This window comes from Coenobita brevimanus, chromosome 15 (assembly GCF_032717465.1).
Source record: "Coenobita brevimanus isolate Jiangsu-jjx chromosome 15, ASM3271746v2, whole genome shotgun sequence".
Taxonomy (NCBI): domain Eukaryota; kingdom Metazoa; phylum Arthropoda; class Malacostraca; order Decapoda; family Coenobitidae; genus Coenobita; species Coenobita brevimanus.
Window position 1 is genome coordinate 9,412,967 of NC_136968.1, and position 13,189 is coordinate 9,426,155.

The window sequence follows — 13,189 nt, forward strand, 5'->3', positions numbered from 1 at the left end:
CCTGGTATCATCCAGTTCCTAGTGCTGGTTCTCCAGTAACATGGAAAAAAAAAAAATAAATAAAAATAGTCTTTTTATAGGATTCTGAGAAACCGCTGAAAGTACAGACTTGAAATTTTTGTGGAACATAGCCAAGGACAGGAAGCAGACCTGAAATGATCGTGGGCTTATATGGGTCGGTAGTTTCTGAAATCGCCCTGAGGTCAATGGGAAGTAGTTTGGGGTCATGGAGTTCACAATTTAAAAAACAAGATAGAACTTATCTACAATCACCAAACTTGTTACTTTAACAGAACTTGATAATGCTCTGCAAGGCTGCCAAGTATGAATGACCTTAAAGTCAAGGTCGCAGTCAAAGTCAAAGTTCAAAATTTGGTATTTTTATGTACTATTGTCACATGCACAAGACGGAAGACCTTGGCATGTGGTGAGTTATTCAGATTGCTAAGAGTGATTTCTGTTTTCTGTTATTATTATTATTATTATTATTATTATTATTATTTCCTGTGAAGAAGTAAATTGTTGTTATTTGCTCAGTTTCAAAGCTACTGCCTTCATACTTGGCCATCTGAGTTACCCAGCCTATGGCTTCATGTGACCCAATATCATCCAATTCTCAGTATTTTTTTTCCCAGTTACATAAAAAAATAAATAAAGTAAAAAATAGTGTAGTCATGCATTCTCAGAAACCACTAAAAATACAGACTTGAAATTTTTGTTGGACATAGCCAACATCGGGGAGCAGGAGTGAAGTGACTGTGCACCCATTTGGACCAACAGTTTCTGAGATAGTCTAGGGGGCAATGGAGAGAAGTTTGGGCTCCGTAAGTTTTACTTTGAGAGGATGTGTTTGCTTTCACCTTCACCCAACTTGTTTGACTTTTTTCTAAGGGGTCCCCCTACTGCAAGAGCGAGGTGCAGTCTATATGAAGGTCATAGTAATCATCAAGTTCAGCGATAGCTACAATGATTGGAAATTGTGGAATATATCAGCTCCTGCAGTCGAACTGAGGAAGAAATTGGATGGCCTTGTCATATGGGGGGTTTTTGAAACTGCTAATGGCAATTACCGTTTTCTAGTTATTATTATTCTTATTATAACTCACCACACCAATGGTGGTTATATTGTTATCAATATTATTATTATTATTATTATTATTATTATTATTGCTAAGCAAGAAGTAAATTGCTCATATTTGCTCAATTTCAAAGCTACGGTCATCATATTTGGCCATCTGAGTCCCCCTGCTGGTGACTTCATATGACCCAGTGTCATCCAGTTCCTACATATATATATATATATATTATGATGGTTCTTACATTCGAAGTGTGGAATTTCCTTGCCTGCACCCCCTAAAGTTGTTCCATTGGTTGAAAAAATAAAAGGTCAGATTTATGAAAAATGTTTTGGACTGAATACTATTTGCAGGTCGGCCCCACTTTCCGAAGTTTATAATCCTATACAGTGTATTACATCTCGGGCATTACTCTCCATATAAGTATTGCCGTCATCCTTATTGCGCAGATGGATACGAGGAAGTCCTTGTATTTACTCGGATCAATGGTGGATGACATCAAAGGCTCAAAGCTGCCCTCATATCTGCAAGCTTTTAGATACTTTACAGTACTTCACCGAAGGAAGAAGCTGACAGCCGGCGAGGTTCTACATCAGTCATTTCAGGCCATGGTGGCTTTGTGCGACAACGCAAATATTCCAACTTAGCAGGGGCCCCGTGCGATGAAGGAGCTGGAGGTTATCTTTAACGAATGGACATGCTTGGAGAAGTACGTCTCCAGAACCAGTTAGAGCCAATAAAACAAAAAGGCCGAGTTCATAGACCGTTTGGAAGATCTCTTAGACAATGTGTATGGAGACGCCAGAATGTTGGTCCGCTATTGTGAGAACTGGGAGTTCCTTCAGCTGCAGAGACTGTAATGTCCTGGGTCTATGGATAGTGTGAACATCATCCTTCTTTGTCACACGAAGTCAAGTGGGTGCAATGTGAAGCGTAGACGAAGAGAAGAACCGAGGCTGTGATGAAAGCCATGAATAGCAGCGTTGTCCTGGCTTCTTCATCTTCCAGCAACACTGATGAAAGCCAGGATGAGGATGAGGAGCTGCCTAAAGGACCCAGTGGAAGAGTCCCATCCCCAACTAAGAGAAAGCGAGGAATGAAAAACATCATGACTCCTCAGCTGTCCACTGCCTTGGATCGGACCCAAAAGTTCTCCGGGAAGGCAGCTGCAAGCTTTGGTTTGGATGTCTCTAAGAACAACATCAATTGGAGTTCTATTTACCATCTTCAAAGAGAGAATTGAACTTGCTGTGCTCAAGAACTGAAGGAACATCTCCAGGGAGAATGTCCTTTGACAGTACACTGGGATGGCAAGATTGATGGAGGACCTCACCTCTCGCAAGCACATCAATCGAGTCCCAGTGATTGTGTCGGGACCTGTTGCCGAGCAGCTGCTTGGAGTCCCCAAGATTCCATCCTCAACTGGAGAGGCACAAGGTTAAGCTATTATGGAGTGCCTCAGTGAGTGGAAGATTACAGAGTGGGTGAAGGTAAAGTGTCTCAACACAACAGCATTGAACACGGGCCAAAGTGGAGGAGCCTGCGCTCTCATTGAGGCAAAACTGGGACGTGACCTCTTGTACTTGGCATGCAGACACCATGTTATAGACTTGCTGTTTGCAGCTGCTATCGAAGCAAGGCTGGGATCTACCTCAGCTAGTTCAGAAGTGTTGTTCTTCAAGTGTTTTCAAAACCACAGGGCCTTAATTGACAAGAACCAGTTACAACCAGGTAAAACAGGTGAGACCACCAAAGAAAGCAATTTTTCAGTCCGTGTCTGAACTAATTCAGTTCGCGAGATCTCAGATGCTTAAGCTACGGGATGAATATCAAGATCTTTTGGATCTGTCTATCATCTTCCTTGGATGCGTTCCTGACATAGGCATGAAGTTCCGTGTGCCAGGCGCCATGCATCAAGCTTGCTGGATAGCCAGAGCACTGTATTCTATCAAGTTTGGCTTTTCCAAACCCAGTTCAAGATGACAAAGACTGAGGAACAAGGGATTTGAGATCTATCACTCTTTTCTGTCCTCGTCTGAATGAAGGCTTGGACGACATCATCACCTCCCATCAAAGCCTCATTGAATGACTGGACTCCATTGAGGATGCTGATGCAATACCTGAACAAGAAGATCGCCGAGGCAACAAAGCAGATGCTATCTACCCACCTATGACACCTGTCCAAAAAAGCAGTTCGCTTTGCTTTCTTCGATGAGCAGATATCAATGGATGTGAAGAGCCGCATAGTAAAGGTGCTAGAAGGGAAGGCCCCTGATAGACCACCCAGGTGTCCTCGGCTCCCTGAATCGATATTCCTCACTAATGATGGGCTACATCAACTTGTGATGAATGTAAAAGAATTCTTCACTAAGTTGGGTTTGCCAGTGGGGTTCATGACTCAGCCACCCAACACTTGGTCATCCAGCAATGAGTTTTTGAGGGCCAAAACCATTGCTGTTGTCTCTGTCATGAATGACCAGGTAGAACGGGTGGTGGCTCCCGTTCAGGAGCACAATAAGAAGCTAATGGTTGGGGAAGAGCAGCTCCGGTTCCTGCTCCAAGTTGTTGCAGACCACCGCCAGTCACCCTGTTCTGACGAAGTTTGCACTGCTCAAGATGTGATCATCGATCAATGAATATAATGATGCCGCCCCTACAGACCCTATGCCTTCTATGCTTATGACCATTCATGTGTATCGAGTGTGATTAGTGCTTACTGTATCAAATAAAGTAGTTTTTGCTCATCTTTTATGTTTCTGTTGGCCCCATAATGTGCAGTAAGGGCTATTTTGTCAAGATCATCCTCCTTACCGGTCGAGGGCGACCCCTACATGAAGGCTGATTGAGGCCAAACTATCTGCTTTCAGTTTTTGTATTAAGTGTAACTACTACAGGGAGGGCCAGCAGAGGAACTCCATCATTCAATTTTTGACCAACGAATAAGAATCACCCCATGTGCATTATATATATATATATATATATATATATATATATATATATATATATATATATATATATATATATATATATATATATATAGTAATTATCATCATCATCATCAGCCGTTTCAATATCTACTGCAGGACCGCCCTATCCCAACAGAAGTGGGGACGACACAGCCTATGCATCTGTACCAAGTGGCTTAGGCTGTCTGGTAGAGATTATATGTAGGGTGAGAAGTGCTTATAAGTGTGATTGTAATGCTGGAGTGGCTTTGGATGTGTGTTGTCTGTGAACCAAGTGTAATTGGCCTGCGTAAGCCGATTGGGTGCAAGCATATTTTATGGTATGTGACACTGGTTCAACTGCAGCACCCCTAATGTCCGCCAAAGCAGTACAGGACCGGGAGAGCACTCCCAAAGTTCATTACCCTGGTGGGGTGCGAACCCTTCTTCTCCCATGTCGAGAAAGCACACTCTACCACTGTACCATAGAGGGTCCATATACCTATATATCTGTCTATCAATCTATCTGCTGTATTTATCTGTCTATCTATCTGTCTGTCTGTCTATCTGTCCATCTATCTATCTATCTATCTATCTATAACTATATATCTATATATATCTATCTATCTATCTATATAGTATATCTATCTATCTATCTATATAGTATATCTATCTATATCTATCTATCTATCTATCTATATAGTATATTCATACATAAAGCAAAAACAACCCTTATCAAACAGAAGTTGGATTACAAGTGGAGGCAAGTTTTTATTTTTTAAGCAAAAAAAGAAGGAAGGAAAGGCCAGAGCCGGAAAGATTGTTTCCTCCAAGATAAAAAAAAAAATATGATAACAGAAAGTCAAATTTTCAAGATACGTTTACAAGAAAAATTAGGAACGTAAAGGCGATTCAAAGTAATTTATCTAACTATATCTATTACCAGACGCCATTATCCCGTAAGGGGTGGCCTCAAACAAATCGCCTCCACGTCGCCCTGTCCTGTGCCATTTTGCTGCCCTCTTCACGCCTCCCTCTCTCATATTCCGTTCCACTCCATCCCTCCATCTCATCGTCGGTCTCCCTCATTCCTCTCTCTCCCTCCACCTAACCCACATACACTCTATTCGTTAGTCTCTCGCTCTCCATCCTCTTCACATGGCCAAACTACATCAAAGTATCAATTTTCTCCTAATGCTTTCTAACACATCCACATCCACACCACAGCGCTCCTTCAATTCCTCATTTGCCAGAGTGCCTCTTCATGTAACTATACATGCGCCTCTCAAATAACCCATTTTCACTGTTCTGACTGTTCATTTGTGATATTACGTTACTATCATCCAGTGACTTTAACATCCTTGCTCACATCCCTATCTCTTACCATTGCATTTATCAGGTACCTTTCTCCCTGTTGTACCCTTTCAAGCATTTCACCCTCTAAATTTCCATCCTTACTCATTACACTATCCAAGTACTTAAATGCACTCATATTTTCCATTTCCTAATCTTCCAACCTCACTATGCACTCAGTGACTTCACTTCTCTAGAAGATCAAAATTTTACTCTTCCCTATATTCACCTTGAGATTTCGTTTCTCACACACTCTCGCAAACCCATTCACCAAGCCTTGCAGTTCCCCTGTGTCTTCATTTAAAATTACAGCATCATTTGCAAACAACAGAACAGAAAGTTTCTAAACGCTGCCGTCTCTCATTTGCACCTTGCCAACATCCACTGTCCTACCTTGTATCTCTTTCATAACGCCATCCATTACAAAGAGAACAAGCATGGAGACACGAAACATCCCTGTTTCAATCCGACATTCAGATAGAAAAATTCCCTAAATTCACCATTCACATGCACCGTAGCTTTAGCGCCCTCATACATACTTTACATGGCATTCAACAGCTTCCCATTTACTCGATATATTCTTACTATTTCCCACATTCTTTGTCTTTGTACTCTGTCAAATGCTTTCTGCAAATCCATAAAGGTTGCATAAAACTTCCTTCCCTTCTCTAGAAACTTTTCCATTAAAGACCTTAGGATGAGTAGCAGATCTAAACAGCTTCTTCCCTTCTTAAAACCTCTCTATTCTTCTCCAACTGATTCTTTATTTATTTCCTTAACTCCGTCAGTATGCATCCTACCATTTAGGCTATTTTTCCTATTACACTAAGAAGAAAAATGCCCCTGTGATTACCAAACACTTCTTTTTCCCATTTTCCTTTGTACAGGGTTTCACGAATTCACGCGAGCATATTTATACATTCGTGACATTGTACATTAGTGAGAAAACCACGAACTCTAGTGGAATTCCCATTGGGCATCGCTAAGTTCAACCGTCCTTGTATTCACTTTGATCGGGATGGTTTTCAGAACATTTGTCACTGTTTCACAAGTGATCATTCTTATCCACGACATTAGTGCTTTCACTGAGTGATTTATTGTGAGCCTACATCGTTAACTTTCTTTCCGTTGACCGTTGAAGTTAGGCCACGCCCTACTTCCGGCAAACACGGCCAGACCCTACCTCTTTTCCCTGTTTGAATTTAGTCAGCTTTGAGTCGCCTCGAGGGTAGGACCTTTTGTGCCCAGCGCAGAGCAGCGCCTCTGTTGTACAGCGAGTTCCTGAATCTCCACCTAGACAGTGGATTGGCGAAGCAGGCTTAGCGAATAGTAGCATTTTGATGTTCATCACAGGCGCCCAGACTACTCGTTCAGCTTCCCTCCACTGACCAGTATTTCTGTTCGTTTTTCTAGGCTTAAGTGTGTTTAGCTTTTGAATGAGTGAGTGAGTGTATTCTTGTTATTTTGAATTAATTTTTGAGATTCATATAACGTAAATTTATTTCAATGTAATCAATAAATTTACAGTTCTTTTCTTTGAGCTTAATGTAATTAAACTCATGTTTTATTTCTCCACATTAAGTTTATTTTAGTTGCCGCTCCTAATTTGCACAAACTCTTTATTTTATCCTTAACTGGTACTTAAGCCAGTTCTTTTGTATCAAATTTAAATCTGTTGTGCCAGCCATGAGTTAAGCATTGGCAGGAACCTGTTTATGTTTATTAGCAATAGTTATTAGAAATGAGTTATTTAAGAGGAGCCTGTGGAGTCACATGGAAAGACAGGCTGACAAATGAGAATATAAAGGAGCATTGTGGTGTGGATGTGGATGTGATAGGAAGTGTTAGGAGGAATACACTGAGGTTGTTTGGCCATGTGGAGAGGATGGAGGGTGAAAGACTGACAAAGAGAGTGTATGTGGGTGAGGTGGAGGGGGGAAGAGGGAGGGGGAGGCCGAGGATGAGATGGAGGGATGGGGTGGAGAGGTATATGAGAGAGGGGGGGTGTGAGTTGGGAGTGGGGCAGTGAAATGGCGGGGGACAGGGCGACGTGGAGGCGATTTGTTTGGGGCCACCCCAAACGGGATTGAGGCGTCTGGCAATAGATAGATAGATAGATTAGTTATTGATCATCAGGGGGGGAGTCACTTTCTCAAGAGGCTAACAGTACTAACAAACAGCGCTCGTGAGTAATTAGTCTCTGCTGTGTACTGTTGAGAAAGTTTACAAATTCTCGTCTTAAGAGAATCGGCGAAGTAAGCCGGCATAAAGTAAAACTTACTGCTTGAATTTCACAAGTCAATTCCTTGTCTCTAATTTAAAGTAATATTTAGCATTATTGATTCATAATTTTACATCCTCCCGTGACATCTGGCGACCTCATTCCAGGATATTAACTCCTAGCTCTAAAGTTATTAACGAGTTAATACTCACTCACTCACACCTTGGTATTTATCATTAAAGTCTACAGGCACTATATTACTGGTGGTTATGGATTCATTTCTATTAATTTTACATAATAGTTTTCCCAGTCAATTGCTTCTTTTTTAATTTTCTTTCTTTACCAATTTAACTAGATAAAACTTGTCAACACCAACCTGTTCCTATATTCTTTACTTTTAATTTATTGGCATTCCTCTGCAAAATAGCAGTCAGTACTCAAGTCTACTCAGCCTTAGTTGAGTTAGCATTATGGCTATTAATATATATGTACAGGAAGCCAAAGATATGGGGCTTATGGACCCCAAACAAATAAAGAAGTACGTGCTGTCACGGTATAGTTACGAGCAACAACGTGAGAATGATGCTCGTGAAGAGCAACGAATTCAATGTGAACACGAGCGAGAACAACGTGAATACGAGCGAGAGCAACAAGAGAGAGGACTAGAACACGAACGTGCCTAGCGCGAGGCACGTGAGAAACATGAACTTGAGACGCTGAAGCTTAAGCAAGACTCCTTGGCTTCAGACACATCTGGTGCAGCTAACCCAAGCTCCACAGGCACTCTCCCTGCACATGTTCTGGCGACCCCACGCATCAAGCTTCCTTCATACAAGGAAGCCGAGCGAATTGAGCCATTCATAGCTCGTTTCGAAGACATGGCTCAGCTGTACCAGCTGGATGAGGCAGCTAAGCGGCTTCGGTTTCTTAGCTTGTTTGAGGGCCTTGCTCTCGATATTCTCCACAGAATTCGTGGAGACAATCTCACGTATGAGATGATGAAGGCCGCACTCATCAAAGCATATGGTCTCACAGTTGACGAGGCCAGGAGTCAGTTTATGAGGGCATGTCTACAAGGAAAGGAGACTGCTGTTCAGTTTCTTGATTGGCTTACTGCTTGCTTAGATGAGTGGATGGAGAAAGATGAAACTCCTCCCACGTGAGAGGGGATAATTGACCTTATCCTGCGCACACAGCTAGAAAAGTCGTGGCCTGCTGAGCTTATGGCTCAGCTTAAGATCTGCCAGGTAAGGGATGCCAGCCAAATGGTGGAGAAGGCTGATGCATTCTTCACTGCATACAGGTTTTAAACTCGTAAGCAACACACCTGGAACAGGAAGGCCAACAAATCTGGGAAACCATCTCAGACTGATCCCCAGCAACAAGACCGTTCTCAGAATAATGGCAAAGGTCCAAACAAACCACAGAAGAAGGACCAGAGGCAAAATACCCAGAAACCTGAATGGAAAGGGTACAAGTACCCTAACCAGCAGCAATATCAGCCATGCAATCGAAGGTCGGGACTATCCTTTTCAGCACCAGCCCCAGTGTATCAAAGGCAGGAAGCAAACGCAGCCTTTATTCCTCAACAGCAGTACAGTGGTGTCGTCCCTAGCAGCAAAGGTACTTCCCCACAGTTCACTAGTCCCCCAGTGACAGTGAAGACTCTGCCACAGGTGGTCAACACTCCATCTCCCCAGACAGTGAGTATGACCCCTCAGGTATCTAGTTCTCAGGGCACCATGTTTGCTGCATCATTTATTCAGCAGCCTCATCAGTGGCTGGCTGCTTCCTCCACAGGCCCTCCCACAGGTAACAGTGCCTTCCTTGTTCAGCCAGGGTTTGTGAGAGGCATTCCTGTGAAGGTCCTGAGAGACAACGGTTCCTCAGGTCGCTCTGTCAGGCAGAGTCTAGTTCGGCCTGAGGAGTACACAGGTCGAGAGATCCAAGCTCAGCTTGTAGAACTACATATTATATAGATAGATAGATAAATAGATAAATAGAAGCAGGGAGTCAGATGATGAGAGGTGTTGTGTCTGCGAGAATCGAGCAATGCTAAACATGCTTACACTGAGGAAAGCTGACGACAGCGGCCATTAAGGAGATGATGCAATTAGTTGTCAGCAGTCCTCTCGTGAACAAAGACCTAGTCCATCCACGAGGAACACACGTGACACACCCCTGCTACACCAGAATTTAGGAAAGAGAGCTCAGACGGAGATTAGCCACAGAAGAGGCAAGAGAGAAGTAGACAGGGCTCAGAGGAGACAGGTGACGGGAGAAGGGATTAACAATTTGAGAGAGAGAGACAGATAGCGAGACAGGGAGGTAGCTACCCGGGACTTATACTTGTTCCGTGTGAAAGACTTGTTAATATTTCCAAGACAAATAAAAATAGTCCCATACTATTCTTTACCTCTCCTGTCACTACATGACATTTGGTAGCAGCGAACGTATACGAACCTCGTCTACGAATCAACATTAAATTCCTACAAAATATCAAGATTGAAAACAAGAATATCTCTCTCTCAATCAACAACACAACCAGCTCCTGACGCTTCTCTCCATCCAGCCCCCTCCGTCTCCCAGATCATCATGCTGATGCAGAGGTCAAGAGATCACACGACGCCTTGCAAGTAGTTTAACAAAATATTGGTACAATATTGCAATTTCTACGACGAATCAGCGAACTACAACCATCTACAATCAACTACAATTAACAACTCTACGTTGTCTCTATAATCTTCTACACGCACCTACAAGAAGCGGCAGTCTTCATCCTACAACGAGTAAATCACAAGAAAAAAGGACCAAGAATACATCAAGAAAGAAAGAAAGAAAACAAACAAACAAACAAACAAACAAACGAAGAGTGAGAGACGACTCACAACTCATAACCACCAGACCTCACCCTCCTCTCTCTGCTACATCCACCCAACCCCCACCGCTTACGCAGGTGTGAAGAGGTCAATACACGCAGCAAAACACCAAGTCCATATTCACAACTCGTCTTACTCACCCGTCTTCACTCAAGTTACTCATCGCTACTCATTCACTCACCACAGCTACCAGTGTGGGAAGCCGACGTCACCATGTGCTGAGACGACAGCGCGCCAATCAACCCGCAAGGACAACGCTATCACCACGTGCAACACCACTCACACCATTTCCCACCACGGTAAAAATTAGTGAGTTACATATTTACTTCATTCATACAATACACAGTGATAGACAATAAGCTTCTGCACAAACATATAAAACGTACTGTATAGTTACAACTTAAATTCATATACCTACTTCAATTATCTTCATAATTCAATCATTAAATACTTGCACCAACAATAAATATTCTACACAGTATATATTCATTCATTTATTATAACATTTATTTACTACCAACGAGTGTTACCATTTATACCTACATAAAATACGTGTTTCATATATACAACTATACATATTATAGCTACAAAGTGATAAAGAAAATATCCAATCACAGTTACTCAGTGAGCAATTAAAAGAACTGTATTAAACATTTATTAATTAAAGCTACCTAGTGGAAACAGATAAATTAACTTACGAAAAAAAAAAAAAAAATGGCCAACACAAATGCCGTTAGCAAGAGTGAACATCTTCAACACAATCGTGAAGACAATGATTTCCACACAGTGCTGACACACATATTACTCACGATAGGTACAGGTGAACAACAAGTCAGTGTGTATAGTTAATACTGTATATAGTGTATATATATATATATATATATATATATATATATATATATATATATATATATATATATATATATATATATATTATATCAAATAACAAAATATGAGACTATATAATATAATTTTCAATAATATCTGTGCAATATAAACTAAACTTTAAAAAAGTATCCCAAGAAAATTAGTCAGCAATTATGTAACCATGAACAACATGGAAAAAGTGTACACAAGCAAAGAGAAACAAACTATAGAAAATCAATACATGCAAAAAAAAAAAAAAAAAAAGAAAGAAAAGTAAGAAAGAAAAAAGAGAAATAGAGTAAGATCACATAACAAACAAATGAAAATAAGTGTGAGTGTTACTACATATGCCAAAATACAACATAAACTACAAACAAAAAAGCAAATTGTGTCTCCACAAACAAGTGGCATGACACATCATCACTATCATCGACCGCAGCATATGTTAGGACTGCAATTATTACAATTATGTAACTACAAACGATATGTAACAATTATGTAACGACAAACGATTGCATTATGTTACACTTATTACAATTATCTAACTACAAACAATACTACAAACAATATGTACCATTTCTGTGACAGTTGCATTAACAAGATGTAACTTTTATGTAACTGTAACTACAATTTAGTAACTACAAACGATATGTAACAATTATGTAACGACAAACGATTGCATTATGTTACACTAACTACAATTATGTACTTACAAACGATATGTAACAATTATGTAACGACAAACGATTGCATTATGTTACACTAACTACAATTATGTACCTACAAACGATATGTAACAATTATGTAACGACAAACGATTGCATTATGTTACACTTTGCCAATTATGTAACAGTTGCATTAACAAGATGTAACTTTTATGTAACTTTAATTATAATTATGTAACTACAAACAATATGTACCAATTTATGTGACAGTTGCATTAACAAGATGTAACTTTTATGTAACTTTAACTACAATTATGTAACTATAAACAATACTACAAACAATATGTACCATTTCTGTGACAGTTACATTAACAAGATGTAACTTTTATGTAACTTTAACTACAATTATGTAACTACAATCGATATGTAACAATTATGTAACGACAAACGATTGCATTATGTTACACTAACTACAATTATGTACCTACAAACGATATGTAACATTTATGTAACGACAAACGATTGCATTATGTTACACTTTGCCAATTAACAGTTGCATTAACAAGATGTAACTTTTATGTAACTTTAACTACAATTATGAGGCCAAGACACTTATGTAATATTTGCATTAACAAATGTAACTACAATTATAAGGCCAACACAATTATGCATTAACACAATATTTTGTAACAATTCATAAAATGTTACAATTATGTAGTACCACAATGTTAGTACAATATTATAAGTCATACAATTATAGCACAATTCTGTATTACCAGTATCATCATATAAGTTAGATGAAATATTAGACATTACTAAAGTGATAACTCAAATATGTAATGTATAACCTAGCAGTATTACCATTGCACAATTATATGCGTACGTCTGTTGTACATGCACGTCTTACAAGTGTTATACAACAACCATTACATTTATTCAAATTTGTATACAACTTGTTTAAATGTATTATTACTGAATAATCACTATTTACTATGAATATTATATGTATACAATATTCATACAATTATGTTACTTTACAATATTGTATATTTCACTTAATTAGCTTGTAAGTTCATTATAATGTGTATGTAGTTTGTATTAAAATATATTAGAACTATTAACTGTCGATGGTACGCCATTTTCGCGCGGCCGAGCAGTATGTAGAACTACATATTATATAGAT